Source organism: Falco naumanni, chromosome 9 (genome assembly GCF_017639655.2).
Source record: "Falco naumanni isolate bFalNau1 chromosome 9, bFalNau1.pat, whole genome shotgun sequence".
Taxonomy (NCBI): Eukaryota; Metazoa; Chordata; class Aves; order Falconiformes; family Falconidae; genus Falco; species Falco naumanni.
This window is the reverse complement of record NC_054062.1, coordinates 26,805,180-26,823,285: the sequence shown is the minus strand read 5'-3', so window position 1 is coordinate 26,823,285 and position 18,106 is coordinate 26,805,180. Positions and strand designations below refer to the sequence as shown.

Below are 18,106 nucleotides of genomic sequence, written 5' to 3'. Positions count from 1 at the left end.
TTTTTTTTAATCTATGACGACAAAGCAGATCAATTGCAGCTGAAACTGGGCCACATAGAAGATTTCCAATTTTAATGCAGAATGAAACCTGTCATGGTGTGAAATCCGTTTTAAGTTGAAAAAAGCAGAGCATGCACTTGCAGTTATATCTCTACAAGGTGAAGTGAATCTCAGATTTCTTCTAGGTTAGCTATTTTAGTCTCAGACAAATCAAAATTTTCTGTTTTGAAATACAGTGAAATTGTTCATGTATGCCTTTTCAAAGGTCCTAACTTGTAAGATCTTGTAAGAATAAGTTCTATTTCTCAACAAAGTATGAACTCTCAAGCATTTTTAACTTATCAGTATAGTAAGAGTAGCATCTAGATTGACACTTTGTATTAGAAACAAAGTTAAAAAAATTAATCGAACAACATAAACACTGCCTATTACTTTAAGAGACTGCTGAAGTAAAATATATGCATTCCTGTGCTCTTTCCAGTCCCATTCAAAGAGGGCACCTTATAGTCAGCCTGAAATTTCATTTTGCTGCTTCATTCTGTTTAAAGGGAGAGTTGCTAATTTTTTATTGGCTACCCTAAATGAAGGCGGGGTGGCTTCTGGTGAACTGCTAGGCAATGTCTCTGAAGCACCTAAATCTGGAGAAAGATTATACTTCAGATGCAATATGCCTGGTGAAACTACTGTGTTGCACAGAGCACAGCAGCACAAAAGCTAATGAATATAGCTCCCAGTCATGTTTTAGCAGTGGGAAATGTGTTTCAATTTACAAGTATTCTTTTATTTAAATTGTCTACATGTAAGACATCACAAATTCAGATAAATTTGAATTAGTAGCAAAACCAACAGTAAATGGTCTTATTTCTGTGGTTTTGTTGGCGAGACACTTCTTTAATGGCTACACAACTTTATTATTGTGACTGTAAATTGTCACAAATTAAACTAGCAGATATTTGGTCTTCACTAGGGGAAAAAAAAGATAAATTATTTTAAAGAAAAGTTCCTTTGATTTTAAGATCAGGGTTTTGAAAAGCGAAGGTATTAGCCAATATGTAAATTTGGAAACTTGTTTTCTTCTCTGTGAACTTAACCTGGTGTTTTCCTGTTCAGCTGAAAGCAAACACTTAGACTGCTCTCTACACCAGCAAGAAAAACAACCTGATTTCAGAGACTCAGAAAACTTGTATTTTTTTTTCCTATTAGGCTCTTCTTAATACAAGCTGTCATTTTTTGTGTACTAGTTTGTAATCTAGGTTAATGTTGATTGCTCCTGTACTTAACAAGTTGCCAAAGAAGTCCTGAAACCATACTATCAATAGGAAGCAACTGTTCAGTTAAATTGATAAATACGAAATTCAAATTTATGTAAGAGTTTTAGTATTTTGTGCCTGGATTCTGGTTGCCTTTTTTCCTTCTCCCCACCCGCCTCAGAAATTGGGCAATATGTTGAATCAGTTGACACAGTAAGTTCTCTTGTCAGCACTATCAAGTAATTCTGGCAGGTCTATTGGTGTACATCTGCCACCCTTCATAACTGAGTGTTTTTGATCTGCTTCAGAAATACCTTTCAGTAAGCTTGCTAGCAACACATTAATGTGCATTAGCGAGTTCTGTGCGCTAACCTGTTCTTTTCTCTTATGTTGAGATTGTAAGACTTTAAAATTTGTGGTGAAGCTCAAGATGTTCTAAGTAAAAAGAAAAATATTAATATGTTCACTGGTGGAATTAACATCAGTGATACCTATTTTTTAATTCAGGTCTTTGCAGTTATCACAAATTTTAAGCAGAAAACCAAGGTTTGTGCTCCAAGTCTCTAATGAAGACAGCTGACACAGCTACTGATATATGTAGTTCTAGGAAAAAAATGCTGAGTTTTAAAATGTTTCTTTTAAGATCATGTATATAAAGCAATATGCCAGATGTCTTCATCCCTGAATTTGAGTAATACATTAGTGCACCTTGTACATCAAAACCAATTGATGTTTGACCTAAGAAACTCTGCAGAACATATCAGAACATTTAAAATGTCAGTTGGCAGGAATTCTGTTGGCATCTGCCTTGTGATTGGTGTTGAAAGGCAAGTAAAATGCTTTGAAGGGGACTGTTGTCATATACTTACTAAGAAAAATTGATTGTGCTGTATAAAAAAAATCTGAAGATGCAAAGTTGAAAGGGAGGAGAAAAGAAGTGATCAGTCTCAAATGAAATTTAATGTGGCACATAAGAGTTGGATATAAGATCACAGGAATACATGTGAAACAAGGCCAGATATAAAATACAGAAATGTGTCGGCTTTGTTCTTCTGAATATTCTTCCGCTTCAGAGTGGTTTGGGTGAAGGTTGTCGGTTGTGATTGTTACACGAACAAGCAATTATGCTAGGTGATCCTCATTTCTGGCGTTTGAGGCAGATGTTAACTGACTGCCCAGGGATCTAGGCAACAGTTCAGTTTCTTTTTACAGCAGAGTGGTGGGCCTTGAAGGGAGTTATTGTAATCCTGTGCTTCTGAGTTGCTCCCAGAATTCTCTTTTCCTTCAGTTCTCTCAGGTAAATAGCGTATGGCTTTTGGCCATGTGAAGATATTGGGACACAGCTTGTGTGGTTAGGAAGACTGATAGTGCCTGAAATAGGCCCTTGGAAGCATGGATAAGAAATTCTCTTTATGGTGGAGAAGACAGAAAAGGAATTAAATGTTTGGAGACCAGTATGCTAATTAAGGAAGTCTACCCTGTGAATTTTTAATAACACCACCTTATCAATTTCTCAGAAATTCCAAGTTTTGCTACTTTCTGAAATAATGTTCTTTAGAAACAATAAAAAATGCATAATTGCAAGTTTTAGATTTAAATAATGCATAGCAATTTGGTGCTCTGAAGAATCTGGCATACGTCAAGTCATACTTTAAAGCTTTACTGATAAACACTTCTAGCAGAAATAAATAAGATGATACTTATTGTCGATAAAGAGTTGTAGCTTGCTGTGTTTTGCAGGGAGACTGAGAAAGGTTTTGTGGGGGGAGGTGTTTTGGTGTTTGGGTTTTTCTCATTGATTTTAATAGGAATTGGGTATAGATACACTAATTAGTAATACACTAGCAGTCACAAGCACTTTGTGTTCCACTAAACGCACTCTAGTTGTTTGTTCAGTGGAATGAAGGGCAAGGGAATGGCCACTGCATAATGTTTATAATTCCAGTGTGATTTCTGGTTGATGATTAATAGACAGCTCTTTAAGAAGCTGCTTTCTTTAAACATTTCTTAAACAAATCTTAGTAAGTTCTTCAGGCCTGTAATATTAGCCCATACTTAGCTTTCTCTGTGACAATACAGATTGATACTCAAATTATATGTGTACACACACACACACACAAATATACATGCTTATGCAGTAAACTAATGCAGAGTAACTTTTGTCTTCAAGTCCTAGGGGAAATAATAATAAATACATTGTTAACTGCAAATTTATAATGTTTGTGCTAACCTCTTCAGAGGCAATAAATTGGCTGTAGCTTATTTGTCATAGTTCTGTTCTTTAACACTAGAGTAACCTGAAATGCATATTGGGATATCTCGGTTATATATATATATGTGTGTGTGTGTGTGTGTCTTTCTGTGTGTATTAAAAGTGATGACTGAGTTAGTGAATGTTCAAGTATTGGAACATTCACAAGTGTAACAAATACAGTTTTATATTTATGAGTAAAGGAGGTTTGCTGGCTAATATACTCTGGTGACTGTCATTTTAAAGCATTTGTTTAAATAGAGATAATTTTTTTTTTTCCAACCAGAAATATTTGGACGCAATAAGCCTGTTTGAAGATTAATTTTTTTAAATGCTGCTTCTTTAGTCTAAATTTGGTATTCTGGGCTCTGACTTTCTGACAGTTCAGTAGGTAACCACGCTTAGTAGCGTTACTGTTATCTTGAAAACTATTTCTTAATGTGTAGTCTAATCTTAATTTTTCTTACATGGTGATACACAAATACTTCCAGCCTGCAACTTTATGAACAAAAAAGAAAAAAAAAAGGAACTAGTTGTTGTTGAAATAACTTAAAATAACTTAGTCTACTCTTTCCTTTTTTTCCCTCCTACTTTCTTACATACTTGTGTTGTTACTATTAAATAGTACAATAAGTAGCCTGACTCTGAATATTAAAATGTGAGAATGCATATCAGTAGTCCACCAGTATAACAGATACAAGCAATATGTATATTAGTAGCTGTGAAGTATTTAACAGATTTTTTAATTTTAAATTTGATTGAGTTCTAAATGTCTGCATTTTCAAATCAATTAAAATACAGTAACAGTACAGAAGAAAAAGCACATTAAACAGATTTTTTAATTTTAAATTTGATTGAGTTCTAAATGTCTGCATTTTCAAATCAATTAAAATACAGTAACAGTACAGAAGAAAAAGCACATTAATGTTTAAAATGTGATGATTTGAGCACTAATTACTTATTGATTATTGTCTCGATTTTAAGTAACCAATTGAATCATAGATAAGCCCTCAAAATTAGTAAAGGCAGAGCAAAAATGTGAGTTCAGTATGCATTTGATATTCTGAGCAACTCCATATATAGTCAGGACTTCCTTAAAAAAATTAAAGGTATTGATATAGAACAATGAAACAGTAATTTTGTCTTAAAGATTTGTTAAAAGAATTAAATAAATTTGGGAAGTAGAAGGGAAGGTGAAGGGCATGGCAGTTTATTTTGCTATTTCCCTTCTTGGATAATCTTCCCCAATTTTCTTTTTTTTTTTTTTTTTTTTTTTTTTTTTTTTTTTTTTCTTGAAGGCTGCTCTTGTGAATTGAATGCAAGAGGAAGAGACACCTGGAAATGTAATTTTTCCTATTCCAGGTGATTTTCAAGAAGAAAAAATGAGTTTGCTGAGTGGGTGATGAACATTTCCATTTCTTAGCAGTTGGTAAAGTAGCTCTCCTTTCATTAAGGTCACTCATGAATGATTTGTGGTTGGAGCATAGAGTGATCTTAAACTATATGTCTGAGTTTTGCTTGACTGGGTAGACTATTGTGCTTTCAAAAACTTAAATCAGGCTGAAGAGGAAAACATCACACCAAAACTATCCAGTGACGTCCTTCAAGAGAAGCTCAAAGGCTTTCTGGCCTTTATTTATTTTTTCTTTTTCCTACTGATCACTTGAGATAATATTACAAGTTTGAAAATACTATTCACAAATGGAAGATACTTGCCCTAGAAATTTAATCAAAATGTTATTCTAAATTGTGGCATAAACTCCCACAGGAAATTAAATTGTTACTAGCATCACTGTTTTCCCCTAAATTAAGCATGCTCCTTTGATATTATTGCTTTTGATTTTTATCATAGTAACGTGGTATTTTATTTAAGGAAAAGGATCTGTTCAAGACCTTTAGCATAATGGCAGTTAGCAGACTTCAGATACAAAAAATGTATCTCTTCTCCTTCTTTTCCCTATTTCCCCTCACTTTGCCTTCTCAACTCCCAGAAATCAATATTGAAAGCTTTTCTTGTATAATTGTTGGTTGCGATTAACTGCTAAAAATGGAGCATCATAGTCTTTAGGCGTAATAGTGGATTGTTTACTTGTGTTCCGTGTCTTCAGCAAAATAACGTTTTTGTTGTCAGAAGATACCAAAAGCTAGGTAAAGAAATTCTGTATGATCTTCAGATGGGAAGAACAATAGAAGTAGGTGGAAGTTACTGCCTTCTGTCAGGGATAATCAGACTGTTGTGCCTTTCTAGCCTATTGCAAGCCCAATTAAGTGCTTAGTTTCGCAAGATATTGCCTGAAGTAGTTCTTACTATTTCTCATCTCAACCTACTTGTCCAGCATGGTGGGGTTGAAGTAAAATTTCAGAAAGGCCAGGAAACAGAGTTTGCTAATCCCTGTTTACTCATCATAAGGTCAGCTAAATTCCTGTTTGGACTCATTCTGGTGCTATGTGGGTTAATAATTTCCCTTCAACAGGGAAACTTCCTAAATGCCCACATGTGTTCAGAGATTTCTTTTTACCCCTCTAGCCAGCAACAAGGCTAAGAGGAACATGTAGCATAAGAGAAATAAATTATGCATATTTCAAAGCTTTAGGCAAATTTTACATTCCTAGTAATATTAGCGTATAAATATACACAGAAGGTATCTGTATGTACATCTATAATCCATACCTGTGTGTAAGCAGTTCACTTACTCCAAAAAGCAATTGTAATGAAATTTCAGTAACACCTGCTTTAGAACTATATTGATGAAGTAGGTTTTACTGTTATTGAGAGAATTTGCATGTTTCTAACACTAAAGCTAAATCTATGTTTTCAGTGACTACATGAGTTGAAATGTAATAGTTTTCCATTCTCATTTTCAAACAAATATGTTAGAGCATGTTTAGATTTTCCAGTTTTTAGGCTATTGTGACATTTTATGCATTCTGTAACTAAATTTAGGGTATCGTTGCCATGTTTTTCATTATTTCTTAATTTAATTTTTCCTTGTTTCAGTTAGTAGAATGTTACAAGAAGTGCAAGAGCATTGCTTTTAAGCAATATTAGAATACTGTACATACTGATAATAAGCAGATGGCTCAGTAGCTGAATGTACCATTTTTGTATATAGAAACAGATCTTCATTTGTGTAATCTTTTTATTATTAATTGTAAATTTTAGAATTTTTAAAATGCAAGTTATGAAATGTCATGGAAACTTTGCCTGTGTATCTTCAGACTTGGTCAACATTTTAATTTTTATAAGTTTCAGTTATAATTCTTTTCCTACAAGTTCCCAGTAGCATTTGTAAAACACAGCTAATTGTTGGCTTCCTTTTCCTCATTGATTAATGTGACTTTGTCTCTTCATTGCATGCTCTTCAAACTCATCCTGAAGATAAAATTGTCAATTTTTCTAGTATCTCACAGAACAGAAGCACTGTGCTGATCAGGATAGATGTTGATCTGCTTTGTCACAACAGTGTTAGGAGAAGGGGTGATATGACCTCCACTCTACATATGTAAATAAGAGGCACAGTTTTCTTCTCAATGCTCAATCTGAGAAGACTAAAAAGTTGGGGTTTTTTTTGAAATATTTAGCATATATAGCTCTCAGAAAACAGAACATCCATTGACTGTCTCATAAGTTTGCTGTTTGGGTGAATCTCAAAATTAGGTACCAAAGAGTGAAGAAAACAAGTTGTGACTTGTGAAAGTTTTAGTTTGTTACATGCCAATTATATAGGAATTAAGAAATTTTCATCAGAGAAGACAAAAGAAGCAAAATATTTGATTTCCTGTAATTGAGACCCACTTTTCCTTCAGCTGTCTGTCATTCTCTGTATATTTTCCAAATTCTGCAAGAAACAATGCAGAACTTCTGTAAACAGACAACCTCTTAATTATTCAAAAACGTCACCGATGGTCACTAGGTGAGATGGGGTTTAGTCAGAAAAAGGTTTTGAAACTAAGACAGCTATAGTTTATTCATGCAAAATGGTAGAATTTAAATTGCACAAGGAGTCTTTCTCCTGTACTTCCTAACTTTTTTTTCTGTATGCCTTTGCAAAATTTGCAAGAATTGCAGTTTTCATGTAAATTCCCAGAGCTTAAGCAAAACCACAGATTCTGTTACATGTTAGGATGATGACCTTCACATGATTCATCAGTCATGTTGGACTCTTTTGATCAACTCTACAGATTGTTCTTGGTTTAACAGAGTTAATGAAAGTAATGTGTACAGAGCATGTACTGTCAATGGGTTTCAGTTTTGGGTGAAGCATGATTTGTGGGCATGACCTCTTTTTCTGTTTCATCCAGCCTCGAACTGCTCAACTCCACTTCTTTCAAACTTCCCTTCTACTACTTTGTGTTCCTGTTTTTTGATCCCCTTTCTTCCTGAGGCTTCTCATTTACCTTGCATTCTGTATTCCACTTTCTATGTCAAAGGTTCAGGTTACAGGGGAATGCCCAATAAACCCCTGTAGTTGTAAGTGAATCGTGTTCACTTACATTATGTGGGAATTACTCATGTACAAACTTAATAGCATAAAGGGTTTTAAGTAGGTTTAAATAAATTCAGGGAGAATGGATTTTTCAGAAATATTATCTAGAAGTTATAAACTTTAGAAATTTAGAAATTTTAACCAAGTGATAACTCTGAACAAACTGAACTGATTTTCTTTCCCCATCCCCACACCCAGCTTTCTGAATGTATGACTTGGGATGGATTTTCACACAGATCGACCAAAAACCACTTCTGACATAAAATGAGAAAAGGATTATGTGTGTAACATGCACATTTTTTATATATATATAATTTTCTTTTATGTCATAATCATAAGTGGCTGTTCCAGTGCAATTAATCTTTCCTACATGGAAGAATTATTACGTAGATGCTCATCTTGAAAAGATTCACCCTAAAAAGTTATTTTTGGCAACATAATAAGCAACGTAAAGGTGACCTTTTAATGAGACATGTCAAACAACTTCAGAAAGTGATGCTATCTATAATACATTATACTTCTGAATTAATCTTTTATAAGATTATATATGTGTATACACAAGAGTGGCTCTTCAAAACAAAAAAGATCACTCATTGAAGCTTTCTTGGTTTTGTTCTCAGAGTGGTAAAGGCTTTTTTTTTAAAGTAAGATTTATATCCTAAAGGAAGTCTTTGGAATTATGGCTTGTTATGAAAGTTGCTAAAAATAAAACATAATATTTTATTTTAAAACACTTGAATGGTAAAATATTCCTTTGGATTAAATGAAAATTCATAATTCCTCCTTGGAAGTTGCTGCTTCATTCTGCTTGAAGCAGTGGAAATGTTTTAGGCTGTTACTGCTGTTGTTTTAGATTTCAGCAAGGGAAAAAAATTAAAAGGACGGAGTTGCCATACTGTCTTGAGTGATTATGTAATTCCTATCTGATAAGAATTAAAAAGACCAGCGCAGCAATTTTGACTTGAAGCATAAAGTTTAAATCATCACTAGACCATCGGTACTACTGCCTTATCACTACTCTCTATTTTATTTACACTGTATGTTTAGATAAACTGAATTTAGGAACAGGAACTAGAAACACCAAACTGATTATATTTTTGTTCAATTTTTCTTTTTTTTTGTTGTTTTTTTCCAATTAGTTAGTTTTCCAGTTATTTCTGTAATTTTCAAAGTTTTTAGTGGTTATGCTTATCTTTTGTATGGTCATAATGAAAAAAAGCAGTTCTTATGTATTTATATGTATGTTCTAAATACTTGCTACAATGGTGCTTGTGTGATGAGGTGTGCACTGCAGGGTTTTCACTTTTTACAGTCTGTCTTAACATCCTAAAAGGTCTCCTGGATGTTTCTTTAGTCTTAGTCTTACTATGCTTATTTCTTCCACTAACCTCAGATTTCTTCTGCCTCTATCCTTATTAAAAAACCCAATAAATAAAAAATTAAATCCAAGTTGAGTTTTTTGTTTCCAGTTTTTACTTTGCTGGTAAAATCAGTAATCATAATGATTTACTAAAACTTTCTCACTGGCATCTGTGAAATGCCATTTAATTTTAGTTACATGTCATACAATGTATGTAACGAGCAATTCTTACCCTGAAAGCATTTAGACTGTTAAACAAAAAAAGGCATGGAATGGGTGAATAGTTTTGGAGCTTGTGCCAAGTATCATTGGACCATCTTCTCAGCTATGTTGAGTGTTACTCTTTACACACATATTTTTACTTTCATCCGGGATGGCATTCCTTTATGGAATTTTAGATTTTCTTTTTTATGCCCTATTTGTACAATGGCTTTTTCTGATGATATTTAAAATAGTATTTTTTAAAAATACTTGTCTAGTTTGGCTACCAAAATTGCTTTATTAAATTAGAATATCTAAGGACGATGTATTGTGAGATGCTCTGTTAAATATTAGATCATCTCAGTTTTTCAAGCCTCCCACTGACATGACCATGGTCATCCAATCATTCTTTTTCTCTTTTCTTTCTAACTTCCAAATTTTTTTCTTTCCTATTGACCTAAAAAAGATTAAAAAATTAGTCTTTCTAGATCATCCAGTTAAGCATTAAACAGGCAATGTTGTTGAAAAAAATTGACTGGAAGATTTAACCCTTATTTGTTAGAATGTATTTGTGCTTTAGTTCAAGTACTACATTTTTCTCATGTTCAGTAGTATTTTTTTTTTTAAATCTTGTATGCAGGTATGACAAGCTCTTCTTAAATTGCTTCGAGGAATTCTTGTTTGTATGCTACTGGTAGTACATTGATTGAGGTCCAAGAGAGCTTTTATCTGCTTAGTTTATCAGGCAGACACCTGAAATGTGAAAGACAGAAATCTAAACTTCTTTGTAAGGTTTATATGTGTTAATCAGCTGGAAATATGGTAGAGAATTAGCAGCATGTGATAAGACAATCATGAAGTGTTACATGACCTTACAGCAGTCAAAAGATCATACTTCAGAAACCTTAAATTTAATACATTCAACTCCCCTGTCTCCTGTGGTCTCACAAGGAAGTGTTTTCCAGAGTACTACTAAGAGCTTTTTTTAGGCAGATCCCTTAATGCAGTATTTTCCTTTGTAAAGGAGGTTTGTTAAAAGCATTAATGAATTAACATGTAGGTAGCTAGTGTTACTACCATTTACTACATGACCTTTACAGTAACTGTACATTTCTAAAGAGTTAATAAATGATGAATGTATTAACTGATTGTTAGAGTACAGCACATTAACAGATGGCTTATAACCAAATTAATAGTGTCCATTGATGGGTTTAGTAACCATTACGATGTATAATAGCCAAGTCTGTCAAATGTTTATAATATCCTTTATGGTTTTGAATTTTTCTTCGCTTATAAAGCTATCTTTTGGCTTTAAATTATGAATCCAATAACAGTCTGACCTAATATTTCATCTTACTGAATAATTCTCTTACTCATGTGTTCTTTCTAGGATCTAGGATTCTTTCTGTGACATTAAAAAAACCCAACTTGAACACAGTGAAACATGTCACAGTAACTGAAAGGGCTTTTCTTAAAACACAAAGCCCTAAGTAACCTGTGCAAGTAGGAAGGCTAAGGCAGAACAAGAGGGTGGAGGAAATAAAAGTCAGCGACAAGAAAAAGTAGGATTTTTATAATATGAAATGAAAGTGAAGTTGGAACGTTTTCAGATATGGTAATCCAAGATAACAATATCCCTGTTCACTTTCTGCAGATGAGAATTTCTGCAAATAAAGCCTTGCACGCTTTAGGCTGGGTTCAACATTTTAGTGGTAAGGGTCCTCAGCTTGGTGGCTTCCTGCTACTTTTGGCTGCTGGTAAATGCAGCTGTACCTGTGACTTCTGAGTAATAAAATCAACCATAGTTTTCAACAGAGTTTACAGGTAATGTTTTGATGGAAGCTTCTGCAGACATTCTTAGCTCTCTTGTATAAACAGGAACACAGTCTTCTGATGAGGTTTCTCAAAGTAGAAACAGTAGGTTACTTATATAACAGTGTTTTCTTGTTAGGTGAGGGAGAAGTAACTGATGTTGTATGTGCCATTTAAAACTCCTTGAAAATGATTTGTAGTAAATTTTATAGGTTGGTTGGAAGGCTTAACTATCCTGTTTCTCTAGAAAGTGTTCTGGCTATTTTGCTTAGATAGCAGCGTTGCTTGAGTATAAACTTGAACTGGTCAGTGTTTCAAAATAGCCTCAGTCCTTGGCTCAGTTGGGTGTGCAGAGGAAGGGGAATAATTTAAAAGAACAAATACAGTGGATATAGCTGTTTAAAAATGAATACAGATGTGGATAGTTATGAAAGGCAACCCTACTAAAAGTATAATTTTTCATACAACCTGTGATTTACCTTTTCACGTATAACATTTATACTCATGGTTTATAATTGTCCAGAAATTAACTGATGAATTCTTGTATTTCTCTTTTCAGTGTGCTTCTTTCTGGTTGATGAGGTGCCAGTTTATAGTGAATATTGAGTCCTTGAGGTCATGACCTTCTAGTTAGTGCTATTAAATATCATCCTGCTTTCCTGCAGTTATTAAAATTAATTCAGTTCTTTCTGTATGGTGAGCTGATCTCCTCTGAACTGATGGTATCTTGTAAATATTATTATTGTGTTCCTACTTTAATAACCAATACTACTGATAAAATTGGTCTCAAGATTTGCCTTTAAGAAACTCCATTAGTAACCTCAATAGGTTTCTCTGTTTAGCGCTATCAATTCCTTCCCTTTTTGTTTTTCTTTCTTACCTCAATTGCACTAGTAATTTTTTCCTCATTTATGTAGTTATTTTGCTTGTAGCACCATATGAAATGCTATATTGAAGTCTTTGTTAGATCAGCCATATTCTTTCAAGAACCAGAAATCATACGTTCCAGGGGATTGCATCATTAACATATGATGATACATTACCTCTGCTTGATGTATTTCTTAAAGCGAAGAAATCCTTGAATTTCAGTCATAAAAACCAGAAACAGTGTTTTGTCATCTATATTTTCATATCCTGCTTCAGTTATTGCAGTTCTTTCAGTTTTATTTTGCTGGTTGGATATAACAGTACTGACATTCTTACTTGGACTAGCTTTAGTCATTCCACTAACTGTGCCTTAGTGGCTCACTCCTTTTCATTACAGTGTTCACATGCACCTGATGCCTGTTATTGAATTGGGTGGATGATACTGCTTTGTCTCTTACTGTTTACTTGTCTTTACTGTTTACCCTTGTTTACCTGATTTTCCCCTCTGTAAGTGATGTCTGATTATGGAGGCTACATTATTTTCTCCTGACTTCTGATACGTTTTTGCTTAATACTTTTATCAGTCTTGGTAGACTTTTCCCTAGACTTTTGTTGTTCAAGGTACTAATGCTGAACTTCTTAAGTGGGAACCACATTCAGGGAAACCGTTAAGTGGCTGAACATCCTGGTTCTTTCCATCTAGTGACATTTCTTAATGTGCCTGTGAGTCTTCATTACCTTGTAAAAAAAAGGAAAACGCTGTTGCAAATCAGGTAGGCTATTATCTCAAGATATTTTCCCTATCTGGAGCAGTCTTTACTAAATATGCTCTGTGCTAATCACTTTAGCTCTTATAATGTAAAAGAAAAGCTGTTTTCTTCCTTCTATGAGTGTACTTTCCAATTTCCGTGAGGAGTTAACATTCCTTTTAGTTAATTGCCTGTTCATACATGTACTTGTGTGTCTTGTATGTGATTTTGGAATTATTTTAATTCATTAAATTCAAATGTGCAGCAGTAATTTGAATGCATAACACCTAACTGACAACACAAAAATGCTTATGGCTTCTTCTTTTCTAAGAGGAAGAAATATCTGTTTTGGTTCTTTTTAAGGCTTTTTAATGTAAGTATTCAGGCACCTTGTATGTGAGAGAGTTATTCTTTTCCTCATGTCCTGTATGCCTTTAAGCCACATAGGTAATAAAAGGTGTACACATGCATAGTATAATTCAGTTGCTATTTTAATATATTTATTATGTGAAATATTTAATATTTTAATTTTGGATTTGTTGTTAAACTGAAATTTTTCATACATGGGATGTTTCAGTACTTGCAACTGGAAAAATTCCTTCTTTAGTTACAGAATTTGATCTGAAATGGAATTGCTTGCATAGAATTGATTTGAACAGTAGCTTCTAAGGAAAACATAATTTTGGGCTGGGATTGTTTTCCTCCACTCCTGCCCTTTCTTCCTCTAAGTGGAGCTTGATGCTATGAGTGGTCTTTGGATTGCTACTTTCTGCTGTTTCCCACCTGTTCAGTTGCATATATGCAGCCTTTGCTAACTTTGAAGCTGATCAAATAGTTAACAGTAAATATTCTTAAATTAAAATTTCTAACATATTGACACTTTAGGAAAAGTATTCCCTTGTATCCCAGTGGCTGAACAGGAGTCCTCAACTCTTGTGTAGAAGTGGGTGCAGTGCGCAGCTTGAGAGCCTGTTGCTAGACAGTTGATAGATAGGAGAGAGTAGATTGCTGTGACAGCCTGAGATTCTGTCATGGATTATGTCCTCAATCAGGTCCCACAATGGAGAACATTTGCTGCCTAAGTATTCTCAATCTCCATTAGGAAGAGCATAGCAGAGTGGATTTTTGTGTGTACCTCTTCAAAGAAAGTTTTAAATTCTTGCAAATGTGATTCAAAGTGACATCACACTGAAAAGGTCACCTCCATGTCTTCTCTGGGAGCTGTTTTTCATTGAGAATGTTTGTGGCCCGGTTTAGGCCTGTGCATAAATATTGGTAAACGACCCACACCCACACTCCCCTTACTGAACAACTATTCCCACTATACTTAGCATTTTCTTGGTTTCCCTTTAGAAGTAAAGGGCAATCTATATTGGCATTGAAATGGCAAAATTACTGTTGTCTCTTAAGGGTGGTTCTCCAAACCAGTAGGTGAAGATCTTGTGCTGTGTGAACAGATGAAATATCTTACTGTTTTTTGGTTTGTTTTTTTTAATATCTGTCTGGAATTCTGGCACCTACAAGTCTTTTTTTTTTTGCTCAGGAGGCACTATTTCCTGAGCACAACAGAAGTGGAACAGGAGCCTGACTTGAAATATACTAGGTAGATATTATTTTGGTCATGTTGTTCTTAAAAGCACAATGAGTTTGGATGAGACACAGTATTTTGTTTGTCATAAGGCATAAATATTTCAGTGACACTTTTTTTTTAACTTTACCCATATATCCCATGTCACTAATGATCAGTAACCATACACAAAACCACTGTTCCTGTTTCGGAGAAATCTTTGAGATTCCTTTACTATGGTGGCCATAGTACATGAAGCTACTGGGCAGTGGTGCTCGGAGATCTGTTCGGCAGTTATTACTTGCATCCTTTTCTTTCTCCCATTTTGTCTCATTATCCTATAATGTCATGAGACAGACTGCTCCTATTGTAAATCTTTCTGTGACAATAGCTTCCTTGCACAATATGTCTCTACTGTCTTTTACATTGTGTGGTCCAGACTGCAAAGTGTGATCATTCAGATCTTTCATGCTGTAGTATCCCCAATACTCCCTTCTCTGTTTGCAGTCTTTGCATCTTTGTCATGCTTCCATCTTGTGATTTGAGGTTTGCACTTGTGCTGATTTAGTTGGCAAGGTGTTCTTAGGTCAATGTTATTTTTCTCCTTGCTATGGGACACAGGCATCATTCTGCTTAACAGAGTGGTAGAAGCCCAAAAGTAACTTATCAGTGTTGAACTCTTGCACAGCAGGCCAATGAACCAGTTAAATTCTGTCATTTTAATAGCTCAAGGCTATAATGAATGGCCTTGTAAATTCTATTGCTGACAACTATTTTTTTCCACTTACTTGTTTTTGTGAATTGATGATCACCTTGGGTGTAACTACTTTAATCCTATATTTTAGAAGTGTTAGAACCGTTTGTTACTGGAATCGGTAACTATAATAGAAAATGGATACATCAGCTTTTTGAGATTCATTCAGCAGCAGGACTGATGAGCAGATTTTTATCTAAAGCATCATGTTGAACAAAATATGACTAAACATAAATCCTGTCAGTGAGTGCTCAGTCAGTTGTAATGTCTGCAGATCATTCCCTACAGTAGTGTAATGGGTATAAAAATAATAGCTGTTTTGTAGATTCTTTTTGATTTTTTTTTTTGGTTGTTGTTATGGGTGTTTTGTTTGTTCGGGTTTTTTTAACACATTCTCTTAATTCTTTTGATGGCAAAAGGAAGATGTTTGAAGTATTAAGTGTATTATGCTGTTTGCTGGTAGTAAACAGTGTTCCCTATTGAAGCATTGGGTTAGGTGATTTAAGCATTTGACTAGGTGCTGTACTGTCTCTGAATCTGAAGTGGAGAAATAACACTAGTGATCATTTAAGTAATACAGACTTTTATAATATGTCAAGTGTATTGGAAGAATAGCTAAGGGTGCTTTCAAGAAGACAGTAAGTAGGCTATTGCTTTAGTAAGGCTCTGATGAAAGAAACGAACAATATAATACAGAACAAGATTTTTGTGTATATATATATATAGTATCCAGTAGGGCTATATTGTGGTTTGTTCCCTGCAACTCCAAAACACGGATTGCCTAAATCAGGGAAATGGTTAAATGTATTCCTTCTGCCCTGTAGCTGCCACCTCTATGTAGGAAAAGGCAGGGTAAATTCTAATGCTTTCTTCCCTGCAGTTTGCAAGCAAATACTTAATATTTAGTAACTGGCTGGGTTATTCTGTTTAAGTGGTTATGATGCCAAGTCTTATGGCTATGACACCTGAACATTTTTGTATATATATTGAGCGTGTATTAAGTGTGTATAAAAAGGGAATCTCATCTTTACTGCGAAGTAAAATTACCTTTATACTGAACAATATAATTTACATTAGTTTTTGTAATTCTGTATAATGTCTGTTTTATCTATTCCTATTTCTGTGCTTTTTTAGCTCAGTTGGAAATGAAGACTGCAAACATTTCACTGAAAGATTTTAGGGTTTTGTAATATTTTAGAATTCAGAATTTTTAAGATGGTAAAGTTTGCATACAATCTTTACCATTGTGGAAAAACTGCTTGAGTAGGTCAGGTTTTCAAGGCTTTTGGATTCAATCTTAGTTCTTGCATGTTCTAGCTATAAAAGTTTATGTAATAGACAAGATGATTAAATATCATTAACTAGAGTTCTGATATGTTATTTTTTGAAATTGTATGGAAATGTTTCCATAATCTATATAGAATTAGATATCGGTTTATATCCGTATTAAACTTCATTATTTTTCTTAGAAGCTTTTTGAACAAGTTTAAAAAATTCACCTTCTGCCCAGTGAACTTCTGAACACCTATGAAAGTAAAATGTGCTACAGTCAGTAGTGAGAAAAGACAAATGTGTGAAAAGTCTGTGTGTTTCTTCTGTGGGCATTCCAAGAGCAATAATAACAGAAGAAAACACTCCTCTTTTTGTTCCAGTAATAAGAACATAATAAATCTGGCTTAGTTTAATACTATCTGAAATTAACTGGAAAGATCAAAAAAGAAAGTGATATTAAAACAAAATTCCATTAAGACTTAGTACTAGTAGCTCTGCTGTAATGGTCTTTGCCATAGGTATAGACAAATTACCCTATTTTTCCCTCTTACCTACATTTTATGCCTTCATATTTTTTCTGTTTTATTTTATATTTTTATGAAATCCAATATAGGGAAAAAATTACTGAAATTTGTAGTTATTCTAGTTCTGCTTGCATCTGTCTTGTCAGTCATGTTGTTATTGGCAGCATTCCAGCACCGGGCTGCAAAGGAAATAATACTTGCTACTTAGTTTTTTGATTCTTTTGCAAAGTGACAATTTCATTTTATCATGTGACCATATTCCTCAGATTTCCTATCTTTTGAAATGTTTAATTTTTTTTTAACTTTATTAAGGTTGTGTGAGTAGGATTGCATCGCAGCTGAAGCTGCTGGGAGCTAAAGACTGCTTGCTCAGTGGGTATTTAGTTTGCTGTAGATGATCATTCATGTGCACCATCATGGCAGGTTGAGCATGTCCGAGCTGGACTTCTATAACACTTTTTTTGCAGTTGCTTTTTTTTGCTGCTTTGGATTGGGATACTGAAGCGAGACAAACTTGTTTCCCTTATGTGCTTAGTAATAACTGCTGCTGCAGGTGCTAGAACAGAATGAGCAAGCCGAGTTTAAAACAGTGCTGGCATTATAGCCTGTGCTTTTTCAAAGCTGTGCTTCCATTGACTTCAGCTTTAGTTGGCAATGCTTAGCAATTCTGCTAATGCAGCCAAATCCAGGCTGATGTCAGGCACAGAAGAATGAAACACAGCAGTGACCACAGTGAAGTTTGCATTGATAGGAAAGTTGTTTAAGCCATAAGAATTTTAGCTATTCCCAGGATGTCATCTCTTCCTTCTGATCGAAATACTACATGTAATGTTCCAGAATATAGTAAGTAAAAAAAGCTGAGATTTCAGTGAGCCTAACTGGAGGTTTGGTATTCTCCTGGAAACAGTTAATAGTTCAGTGACTGGAGGCCATCTTGTTTCTTGGCAGAGTTGGGCTGTGTTGTGCCACATACTGGTGCGGAAAAAGCTTGAAAATAGAGGGCAGCATGAAA

The 18,106-nt window shown here is 34.4% G+C and overlaps 1 protein-coding gene across 5 annotated transcripts in view; it reads left to right on the top strand.

Annotated features, from left to right (window-relative positions):
* CPEB3 (cytoplasmic polyadenylation element binding protein 3) overlaps positions 1–18,106 on the top strand; it is an 85,246-nt gene that overhangs the window by 2,448 nt on the left and 64,692 nt on the right. The gene's annotated exons all lie outside the window — the stretch shown is intronic.